We start from the raw sequence: 12,462 nt of genomic DNA on the forward strand, positions 1-12,462 counted from the left end.
ACATGCATACATACATGCAAGCTTGTTATAAATTAGTATATACACAAAATATGTGTATCTATACATATATGCACACATGGAGATGTGTATACAACATGTGTATATACATATATCCGTATTTATGTATATAGATACACCTCAAGCCCCAGTCAGGGATGCATGTGCATATGTATCCTTGTATATGCATGTGTGAGTGCCCATATATGTAATGGGGGAGCTGGCTCTCTCCTTAAGCGAGCACCATGAAGCCAAGAGTATACACTGGATAGAAGGGAGCATGAGCCCAATCCTTGTAAGTCTATGCAAGAGTGCTTGGCCAATGCAGTCTCCACGGGGATTTTGAAGTACAGGTAGCTGATTTCATTCTGCTGTGGTACAGGGCAGTCTCTTCATTTGGCTCATAGCCAGAAGCCCCAGGGTGCAATTCAAAGGCATTAGTCAAGCACAAAACATCTACTTCTTCTGGTCTGTGTTCCATTAAGAGAAGAGAGACAGTGCTGTGCAAGGAGAGGCCTTGGACCCTCCCTATCCTAGGCTTACTTATGGCCTGTTAAATGTCCTTGGTTCTTTGCCTCAGGATTTGCTCTTTTATATTAGGTAAAGGATATTAGAGGTCACAACCTTGTTAGTTTTGAGAGGTCAGGAGAGAAAGCCACCAGGACATCCAGGAGTGGAGCCAATCCTAGAGTTTACAGAAGGCAGCCCAGCTTTGAGACCCTGAGAAATGATGAAGAACCTTCAGGACCTAAACCAGCAGTAGCTGACACAACAAGGAGTCATGCAACCACAATCCTGCATGTTGAGATGAAATTGGTGAGACTAATGCTATGCAGAAACGATGTCAAGTCTGAATCCACTCTTCCCAGGGACTAAACTAGGATAGGGGAGAATGTGCCCCTGATATGTGTGTGTGCGTAGGGGGGGGGGTGTTTGTTTTCTACTTCTGTGCTTGCTCTGATCTGAAGTAAATATCTCTTATAAAAGCTAACTGATGATAATTGGTTAAATTGATTGGGCACGATCATCACAGCCAGCTAACCATAGGCAGATCACACTGCAATGGATGCTTGAGCCAATAGCATTAGAGAAGAGACACTACAACTCCTCAGAGGTACCCTGGCATATACATGCATACATACATACATACACACCATGCATACATACATAAGCATGTACATATGTGTGTACATGCAAGCACAATGCATACATGTTCGTATATATATATATATATATATATATATATATATATATATATATATAAACACAAGTAAGGGTATAGGGACTAGGCCTGTGATTTTATTGGTATAGGGAACTTCCAGGTAAAGAGACTCCCTCTGCCAATGTAGGTTGTCACCTTCCCCACTTAGAGTTTTAGAGAGCTGCTTAGAGTGCTGAACTATCTAGTGACTTGCCCAGAGCCAGAAAGTCCATGTGGATCACAAGCAGCCTCTGAACCCAGGAATTCCTGGCTCCAAGACCTGTTCTCTGTTCTCTGTCCACTGTGCCACGCCACCTCTCATGGGTGTAAACCAGCATTGCCTTCAAGATCTTTTATGACCAGTCTTGAAATAAATTGAAAATATAGTGGCTAATCCAAGGCAGATTGAAAGAGATGGTTGGGCTTCTCTAGAGCCACTGAGTGAGGATCTGCCGCCGCAGCCTTTACCGTCCCGGGAACCATGGCTTCTGGAGTAACTGTGAATGATGAAGTAATCAAAGTTTTTAATTACATGAAAGTAAGGAAATCTTCTATACAAGAGGAGATCAAAAAAAAGAAAGAAAGCAGTTCTCTTCTGTTTAAGTGATGACAAAAAGCAAATCATTGTAGAGGAAGCAAAGCAGATCTTGGTGGGTGACATTGGTGATACTGTAGAGGACCCCTACACATCTTTTGTGAAGTTGCTACCTCTGAATGATTGCCGATATGCTTTGTATGATGCCACATATGAGACAAAAGAGTCTAAGAAAGAAGACCTAGTTTTTATATTCTGGGCTCCTGAATGTGCACCTTTAAAAAGCAAGATGATTTATGCTAGTTCTAAAGATGCCATTAAAAAGAAATTTACAGGTATTAAACACGAGTGGCAAGTAAATGGCTTGGATGATATTAAGGATCGTTCAACGCTTGGAGAGAAATTGGGAGGCAATGTAGTAGTTTCACTTGAAGGAAGGCCTTTATAAAATGACAGTGAAGTGCCATCCGGAAGTAGCTTCCATTTCTGCAGCTCCATCAGTTGGAATAGTGTTAGGTTTTTGTCCCTTACCATACCTTCCCAGAAAACAAAGAAGTCCATAATTTAAGCAGCCTACCAGTGATTGCCATTAGACTGTTTCATCCTGGTAGTTATATGTAGAACCCAAGGAATGCCTTCACATTACATTTTAGCCAAAACAAATGGCATTATATGCATCCCTTGCAGAACTAAGATGAATATGATAGTCACTATGACTAGCTTAGAAAACTGCAAAGGGTTAAGCTAATTGAATGCCTTGAAAGTTTGATCCACTGGTCAGATGCTAAACTTCATTCAGTATTACTTAGAGTTGCACTTGATTGCAGTTTCTGAAGTTCTTGTGCTTTGTACACCTAACCTGCCTTTAGCACGCCTATTGTGACATGGCAGCGCATATATATATATATGTATATGTGTATATATACATATATAGACACATATGTATACACATATATGTGTGTATATATATTTATGTGTGTAACTATGCATTGAAAGCACTTTTATGTAATAAGGTTGTCCCCTTCAAAAAGGAATGCCAATTAAGTTGTCATAACTGTCATCAAATTATTATAGTACCTATAGTACCTCGGTGTTCATTCCTGTTATCTACATATCTTCTTAAATGAAGTAGTTATTAATGCCTTTTTATTTTCCATTGAATGTACATACTACAGGAGTAGGAGTTAAGTGTTTACCATGTGAGTCTTGCAGCACTAAAGATATTTTGAATAATGTTATAATGGCAATTTCTGTATGAAAAGAGCCTTAAATGAAACATTGTTTTTGAGAACAAATTCCCCACCCCCACAAAATTGGCCACGTTGCAATAAAACTTGTGGCTTATTAAAAAAAAAAAAAAGAGATGGTTGGTGTATGGGGCAGCTGAAGTCTGAAAGGCTAGATCTAAGGCTAGCCGAGACAAGCAATAATAGTGGCCTGCTTTCTTGGAAGGCTTCAGGAAAAAGCTTCCAGGACCCTTGAGAACTCTTGGGAAAAGGTCTTCCTCTGGCAAAGTCTGAGAGCAAATCAAGGCTTTTAATCAACTGATCCCTAGTCTTGTTCCATTGGCTACACCCTTTCTTTGAAGTTTCCTGGTGGTTAAAAGGGACATCCCCTTTTCCAGGGTTAGGCCTCCAGGCAATCTTAAAGTTATGCTCCTCCATCCAAGATCCTCAGCCAAACTGGAAGCCTAAGTCTTCTAGGATCTCACAGACATACACCCATCATCAGGGTCTAGTGGGCTCCTCCTCCTCCTCCTCTTCCTCCTCAATGAACAGTTTGTATTTTATGGGACTTGGTCTCCCCAGTCAGGAATAAGGGCTCAGTCTAAAGCTGGAGACCTGCCTTGTTGCTGTTCAACCTTCATTCTCAAAGAGGACCAGTGACATCATGAGGATGATGTCTTGACTTGTGCGTGAATTGGATTTAAAGTGAGGCAGAGCTGTTCTTACACATAAGAGGAAGATAATGGATGTAGACTCTTGAGGGACCCCAGGAGGGATCAAGTCTAGTTCCTTCTTTTTGCAGTTGAGGAAACTGAGGCCAGTGGAAGTCAACTGACTTGACTAAGATCAGACAGCATCAGAGGAAGGATTTGAATCAAGTCTTCTGACCCTAGAATCGCGAGAGCCAGAATGTTCCCAATACATCTGTATAATGCTTTTAAGTTTTACAAAGTACTCTACGTGCTTTATCTCACTGGACCCTCACAACCACCCTATGAAGAAAGACTGTTGGTATTATTGTTCCTATTTTACAAATGGGGAAACTGAGGCTCAGCAAAGATGACGGACTCCCAAACTCAGTGACTCTAAGATGGAGAAGTAACCTCTCAGGCCATCTAGCCCATTAACTCATACCTGACCACAAATCCTCTCTGCAGCACTCCCAACAAGTAACCATGCAGTCTCTGCCTGAAAGCCTCCACTGAACAAGACCCCATTCCCTCCTGAGGCAGCCCATTCCATTTTGGGATAGCTCTCTCCATTAGGAAATTTCTCCTGACATCACACAGAAAGCTGCCCCTCTGTAAATTTGTTCCTGTTGCTCCTTGTTGTAGTCTTTGGTGTCAAATAGCAGAAATCTAACCCCTTCTTGCACATGGCAGCCCTTCAATAATTGATGACAAATCAGAGAAATTATTATTAATAACCAATGATTTGGAGAGATTCAGATTTCCCCCTTTTTGTTTTATCCTCATTTCAAAACCTCTATTCCTGACAAAACCTCAAAGACTCTGAAGGTTAAGTTAACCTTCTTCTCTATCCAAACCCCACCCAGGCGGGGAAGCCATTGTGCTGTACTAAGGTTTGGGTAGGGACAAATTCTTTGAACAGATTGCCCAAGGCTGGAGATAACTTAGAAGTAAATAACCTACTCACAGTTCAGGTCCAGCCCCTCATTGTAACATTCATTTTCTCATTAATTATTATCCAATCAGAGTTGATTGCCACCCTCAGGAACACTTCTCTTCCAACGGGCATATAAGCTATGAGCCCACTGCCATGATTGTCTTCGGTCTAAGAGAGAGACATTCAAATGACTATCCTTTTATTAAAATACTGGCATTATTAATAAAATGATTAAATTACCCAGAATTATGACTCTTGAATCTTTTTAAAAGTCACACAACTACCCTGATCTTCAACCAACTGGTGTTCAGCTTTCTCCCGGTCCTGTACATCTTCTTTTGGACACACTCCAGCTCTGTCGTGTCTTTCCTAAATTGTAATACCCTTAGCTGAATACATTACTTTAGATGTAATTCTTTCTGAGCAGAGAGGAACACTGGGAAATGGCCATCTTGCTCATTCTGAACACTGTCCCTCTGTTAATGCAGTCCAGAATAGCATTTGCTGTATGGGCATTACATCACACTGCTCACTCATAGTGAAAGGCAAGTCCACTGAAACCTATAAATTATGTTTGTTGAAACTGTTGTCCAGTCATATCATCTTTATCCTGCTCTTGCGGATTTGATTTTCAGAATCCAAGTATTGACAGACATTAAAATTTTAGCTTATTCAACTGAACTCATTATTCTAGTCTGCTAAGATCTTTTTGGATCTAGACTTTGTCAGCTACCATCTTAGCTATTCCTCCCAGCTTCTTATCATCTCCAAATTGAACAAGCATGTCTACATCTAAGTCACTGATGAAAATGTTAAGCGGCACAGGACCAAGGACAGGTCCAGAGGGCATTCTACTAGGAAACTCCCTCCAACCTGCCACAGAGCCATTCAGTGATCAACCACTCAGCCTCTGGCTGAGGGACAGTACTAAAATAGTAAAAGAGATGACATCAGAAGATGAGCCTCTCAGCTGAGAAGGTAACCATTACCCTACTGGAGAAGAACAGAGCACAACTACAAGCAGTACCGGGGTAATAATCTCAAAATGATAGAAGGATATCTGTCCAAATCTGAAGCAAACCATTCTATATCACAGTAATACAAGTCTATGCTCCAACCATTGATGCCAAAGAAGTCAAAGGTGATCAGGTCTATGAACACTTACAACATCATCTAGAAATAACATCCAAAAAGGACGTCACATTCATTATAGGGGATTGGAATGTTAAAGAATGGAATCAAAAGATAATTGGAATTAACAGGCAAGTTTGTCCCTGGAGTACAAAATGAAGCAGAGCAGAGACTAACAGAGTTTTATCAAGATAACTCACTGGTTGTAGCAAACATTCTTTTTCAACAACTCGAAAAGTGACTCTACACATGGACATCACCAGAGGGTCAACATCAAAGTCAGATCGATTACATACTTTGCAGCCAAAGGTGGAGAAGCTCTAATCAGACCTAGAGCTGACTATGGGTTATATGATCAGTTTTTTATTGCAAAATTCAGACTTAAATTGAAGTAGGGAAAATCATCAGACCACACAGGTATGACCTAAATAATATTTCTTATGAATATGAAGTTGTGTTGGTAAACAAAATGGGCTCTTAGCACTCAGTTCAACCAAGTGCCCTTGAAGAGTTTGACCTTTGTTTCCTTGATTAGATTTTGGAGTCCTTGATGACCTCCTTGCCTCAGGGGAGGGCCTAGTTTACACATGAGTTTGAGTGACATGTTTGGGACATCAGAGGCTTTTAGACCACGTGGGTTTAAGTCACCTCTTTGTGACAATTCTAGGTCACACATGTGACTCACCCTTGACCCTGAAAAAGATATAAAATCAGGGGTTGGCTTTCTCTTTTTGGGAGCTCTTACCCACAGCAATGGTGGTGCACATGACTCTGGGCCAGCCCTTGTTATGAGCTCCTGGGCTGAACCTAGATGTTGGTAACTACAAATTGTATTGGGTATGTCTGTTGATGTTTGTAATTTGTTTGTATTTTGCTCTGAAGTTCAGGGTACTGGCTTTTTCCCCTGAACTAAGTGAATGGTATTTGTATGCTGAATTAAAGTAAACTTGTCAACCCCTTAACGTTGCTTTCCTTAGTAAAGCAGATCAAAAGAACCTGGGCTTTGGCAGCATGCTTGTTGTTGGGCTTGTGTTGGTCTTTCACCCTCACAACAGCTTCTAGCCAGATTGTTGAAACAGAAGTGGAAATAAAAAATAGATTTAAGGAGTTAGATCTTGTAGATAGAGTACCTGAAGCACTATGGACAGAGGTTCTCAACACTATACAGGAGGCAGCAACAAAAAACATTCCAAAGAAAAAAAAGAGCAAGAAAGCAAAATGGCTGCCTCATAAGGCCTTAAAAATAGCTGAGGAAAGAAGGAAAGTGAAAAAGAAAGGAGGAAAAGAAAGCTATGCACAAATGAATGCAGAATTCCAGAGAATAGCAAGGAGAGATAAGGTTTTCTTAAATATATATTGCAAGAAATAGAAGAAAACAATCAAATGGGAAAAGCAAGAGATCTCTTCAAGAAAATTAGAAAAATCAAGAAAGTTTCATTTTTTAAAAAATGAGCATGATAAAAGAAAAAAAGGTAGGGATTTAATAGAAGTAGAAGAGATTAAGAAAAGGTGGCAAGAACACACAAAAGAACTATATAGGAAAGAGGTTAACATCACCAATTACCATGATAACCACAATAGTTTAATTACTAATCTAGAAACAGATATCCTGGAGAATGAAGTCACGTGGGCCTTAGGAAGTATTGACAACAATAAAGCTAGTGGAGGGGATGGAATTCCAGCTGAGCTACTGAAAACTCTACAAGATGATGCTGTTGAAGTGCTGCACTCAATATGCCAGCAAATTTGGAAAACACTACACTGGTCACTGGAGGGGCAATACCAAGGAATGTTCTAATTACCAAAAAGTTGCACTTATTTCACATGCCAACAAGGTTATACTTAAGATTCTGCAAGCTAGGCTTCAGTAATGTGTGTACCAGGAATTACCACAACAGCAGACTGATTTTCAAAGAGGCAGAGGAACTAGTGACCAAATTGCCAACATTCACTGGATTGTGGAGAAAGCAAGGAAGTTCTAGAAAAACATCAACTTCTGCTTCATAGGCTATACTAAAGCCTGTGACTGTGTGGACCATAACAAACATGTGGCAAGTCCTCAAAGAGATGGGAATACCAAATCATCTTACTTGTCTCCTAAGGAGCCTGTATGCAGGTCAATCAGCAACAGTTAGAACATGGAACAACTGATTGGTTTAATATCAGACAAGGCATTGTCACCTTATTTATTTAACTTATTGTCACCTTATTTATTTAACTTATACGCAGAGTACATCATGTGAAACGCCAGGCTAGATGAATCAAAAGCTGGAATTAAGGTTGCTGGGAGAAATATCAACAATCTCAGATATGCAGACAGACAATACCACTCTGATGGCAGAAAATGAAGAATTAAGAAGCTTCTTGATGAGGGTGAAAGAGGAGAGTATAAAAGCTGGCTTGAAGCTTACTATCAAAAAGCCCCAAAATCTTGGCAAATGGTCCCATTACTTCCTGGCAAATAGAGTGAGAAGAAATAGAAGTGTCAGATTTTATGTTCTTGGGCTTGAATACACTGAGAGGTTAGATAATATCATTATCCTCATTTTACAGTTGAGGAAACTGAGGCTTGTGTTGTTGTTATTGTATTTGTCCTTCATCTTCAAAGAGGACCATGTCATCAGGGAGATGATGACATGATCTGCGGTTGGCTTTGATTTGAATGAGGGAGGACTGTGCAAGATCACCAGCCTCACTTTCTCCTCTGGAGCCATTTAGGTCCAGCGGCATGATATTCATGAGTTAAGGAAATGGAAACAGACAGGGACTAAAGGACTTGCCCAGAGTTACACAGCTAGTAAGTGTTTGAGGCTGAATCTGAATCATCTTCCTGGCTCTAGGCCCAGGGCTTAGTCTATCAAACCATCAAGCTGTTGCTTCTCAAGGAGACCTTAAAGCTCGTGCTTTAAGGAGTTCCAGCTTTTCCTTTGACTCCTGTATATGAAGGCTGACTTAGAAGGCAGTAGGGGCATCCTGGGGGGATTTCACGAGGATTCTAACATTTCAGAGAAAAAAGATTCAATGGAACAAGATAGCTGGATGTGCCTGAATTTGTTTTTTAGAGAGAAATATAATTTCATTTTGGTTCATGGCAAAAGGTTAGCATTGCAGCCACAAAAATCCCCAAAAGCAAATACGTTTATAAATGTGATTTATATACATGAACCCTATGTGGTAAGGCAACCACTTTAGTGGATACAGTGCCAGCCTTGAAGCCAGAAAGATCTGAGTTCAAATCCTACCCTTGGCACATGCTGGTTGTGTGACCCTGGGCAAACTATTTAACATTACAGTAGTTTCCAAACTATTTTGACCCTGTACCTTATCAGTAATTATAGCTGCTGTGTTTTGGGTTAGGTTATAACTGCCCTGAGAGGTCAGAAAAAAGTTAGGGGCTTGAGTAGCAGTGGGAAGGGAATGTTGAGTTGTAATGGATAAAGGGTAGATGTGGTTGTGTTAGAGAAAATCCCTGTGATTGATACTAATAGGAAGAATAGAACGTAAGCCATCTTCTCATTCTCTGATTGGTTGATTATAAGTTCCTTGGGGTCAAGACATGGGCTCTCACTTTGAAGACTGCTGTTTTAGATCAGGGCTTCTTAAACTTTTTCCACTTATGACCCCTTTTTGTGTTTTGTTCGTTGGTGTTGCATGACATGAGGGTGTGTGTAGTGCAAAGTGCACATGCTGTGTGTTCAAAACCAAGGGTGCAGTGAAGTCACATGATGCAACTTTGGCCAGTGCCACCAGAAATACCTCAGATTCATTATGCATTTGATTTTGAATTGATTTTCAGTTGTTGTGCGTTCAGAAACCTTTTACTGTTGCCTTATTTTTATGGGGTCTCAACCCACAGTCTAAGAAGCACTGTGCAGAGTCTAGATAACCCTCTAAGACAGGGCTGTCCAAAATATGGCCTGCAGGCCGCACACATGAGGCCCACAGTGCAATTTTATGCGGCCTGCCTGTATGTTTTAATTTTCACGAGGGAAAAAATAAAATAATAATTTTCATGGAATGTGTATTAGATATTTTAATTCCATCACTAATAAATAATCTCATTGATATTAATTTTATTAGGTGTTTTTAAGCAGTATTATGCATGGAACATATCATATGGAATTTTTAATCGATCTGTGGGATGCGTTCTGTCTGTACGATGCAGACTAGTCACTGTGCATCTACCTTTATACTACTATGTTGTCACTTCATTGTTTTGTGTTTGCTTTCATGCTTCATGCCTTCACCTATCATACTGATGACGCGCGTTCCCCCACTTTCTATTAGTGTACTGTATTTTTTCTTCTGGGTGCAGCCCTCAGATAATCATTATATTTTAATGTGGCCCTAAGATAACCTAAGGTTAGACAGCCCTGCTCTAAGACTAAACGTTGCAGAGAAGGTGCCCACGTTGGCAGATGGAGTTTCTTCATCTAGATGTTCCCTTTAACAATAAAATCACAGGTCAGGTCCCTACCTCTATCCCTATAGAATTAGAGATCAGATATGGAAAGTTTGCTCCTATTTAAGACTGGTAGGCTTCTGCAACATGCTTCAATGCTGCTCTGAAATAACAGCCTACTCTGGCCCCTCCACCCTGTTAGGCCTCTCCCAATTCTTTCTTCCAGATCTAGCTCTATGATCCTGTGAAGAAGAATGAAAAAGAGCCCTGGCTCTGGAGCCAGAGGATTTAGGTTCCAATTCCCCCTCTGATGCTAACTACTTATGTGACCTTGGGCTAGTCAGTTAACCTTCATGGACCTCAGTTTCCTCAACGGTAAAATAAATGGTTTTAACTAGATTGCCCTGAAGTATTAGCTTTAAACCTCATTATCCTCCCCAACTCAACTCTTGGCCAGGCCATCTATAGCCTCTCCTAGGTCTGCATATACCCCTACCACCCCTACTTCTCCTAAGAGATTTCTTTAGTAACCATGCAGATTTAGAAGCTGCACCCCTGCCCTAGCCCAATTTATATAGAATTTTACAAAGTGCCCATTTCAGGCCTAGAATGTCCTACATTTGGAGTAAGAATAGACCTTAGAGGTAATTTTGTCAAACTATCTCATCAACCGTTTGATGGGGATATCTTTCTTCATTTTATTAATGATGATATTGAGAACAAAAGGGTCCCAGTTTCCTGAATCTTACAACAAGTGTATGAGAAACAAGCTTTAATATTCCATTTTACTCATGAGGAAACAGGATGGGGAGCAGGGGCACTCAGGGAATACATAAGCAATGGATCCAGAGCTCAAGGCCAGACCTTACTATACCATAGGGGGAGACTTTATGTAAGCGTCATTTTAATGATTCTCCTTTCGAAAGCAATTGCTTCACTGCTTGAAATATGATGGAAAAAAAGAAATTTACATAACTTTATTATATATTTAAAAGGAATTGCAAGTCATACACAATAGACTTGCAGTTTCATGTGCAATCTTTTTTTTATTCTACTATGTTATTCTACTGCATTTTTCTTTTACTATGTTACGGAAATGCTTGTTTTATTTCATAAATTAAAAATAAAAGAAATAAAATTTAAAAAGAAATAAAAAAGAAACCCTAGCCCAAAGGTGGTCTGCCTGGCCCACGATGTAGTGAGAAGGGAGGTGAATGGTCATAGCAGTGCTTATACTGGAGACTTCAAAAGCATTACACAGTGAGGCAGGTGGCCAAAAGTCCAGGGAAACACAAACTCGTGTAGTGAGGAGGAGCCCATTCAAATCAGTCAAATCCTTTTCCTCTTCCTCCCAATCCTGAATGCTGAGCCTCATCCTGAAGCTCCTAGTAGGTCAGGCACATCAGATTCAAACTCTGATAGACTCAGAGGCCTCAGCCAACTTTTAGACGTAGATCTGGTCAGGGAGGAGCAGCTGCTGCTTCAGGGGATGCAGCCACTTGAAGGGCTGTCTTATAGAGAAGGGCCTAGGATGGTTCCATTTAGCCCCGCAGGGGCAAATCCGAACCAATGGAAAGCCGTTGCTGTTGGAAAGAGGCTAACTAAAGCTACTTATCAGAAAACACTTCTAATGATGAGAGCTGCCCAGAAGTGGAAGTGGCAGCCTTGGGAAGTTGAGGGGCTCTCTCTCACTCACTGACTGGATGACCACTTAGCAGGATAGTCTTGGTAGACATTTCTTGGATTTATGGGTCAGACAAGATAGTCCTGAGGTCCCTTCCTACTCTCATGATTCTATGATTCTGTGAATCCTTGATAGTGGGAGAGGAAAATCAATAGAGGGCCCTAAACTCTTATGTGCCCCGGTTGGGAAATACCGAGAGCGTTTCACCCTGGGCACCACTGAATGCCCCCCATATTGCTGATCTCCTGGAATCAGGTGGCTAGCTTAGTATAAGAAGGAGATTTCTTAGAGTATAAGAAGGGTGGGGTCCTCTACCAGGCAGCTCAGTGGCACGATGGGGAGAGCCCTGGGCTTAGAAGTCAGCAATGCCTGGCCTGAATCCTGCCCATGTCACTTACAACTACGTGATCCTGGGTAAATCACTTCACCTCTCTCTGCCTCAGTTTCCTCATCTGTAAGATGGGGATAATAACAGCACCTACCTCACCCGGTGGTGGTAAGGATCAAAAGTGCCTCACCAACCCTAAAATGCCACATGAATGCTCCCTCTCTTGTTTGTAGCTAGTGGGAGACCTTTGAGGGCAAGGTCTATTTTTCGCCTTTCTTTATATTCCCATCATTTAGAACAGTGCCGGCACATTGTAGGAGCATGGTGTTTGT

General features: G+C 41.0%; 1 pseudogene; it reads left to right on the top strand.

Annotated features, from left to right (window-relative positions):
* The first annotated feature begins 1,666 nt into the window (after positions 1-1,666).
* On the top strand, positions 1,667-2,637 carry LOC118857048 (annotated as a pseudogene).
* The last annotated feature ends 9,825 nt before the right edge of the window (positions 2,638-12,462 follow it).

Source organism: Trichosurus vulpecula, chromosome 7, assembly GCF_011100635.1.
Source record: "Trichosurus vulpecula isolate mTriVul1 chromosome 7, mTriVul1.pri, whole genome shotgun sequence".
Classification (NCBI taxonomy): Eukaryota; Metazoa; Chordata; class Mammalia; order Diprotodontia; family Phalangeridae; genus Trichosurus; species Trichosurus vulpecula.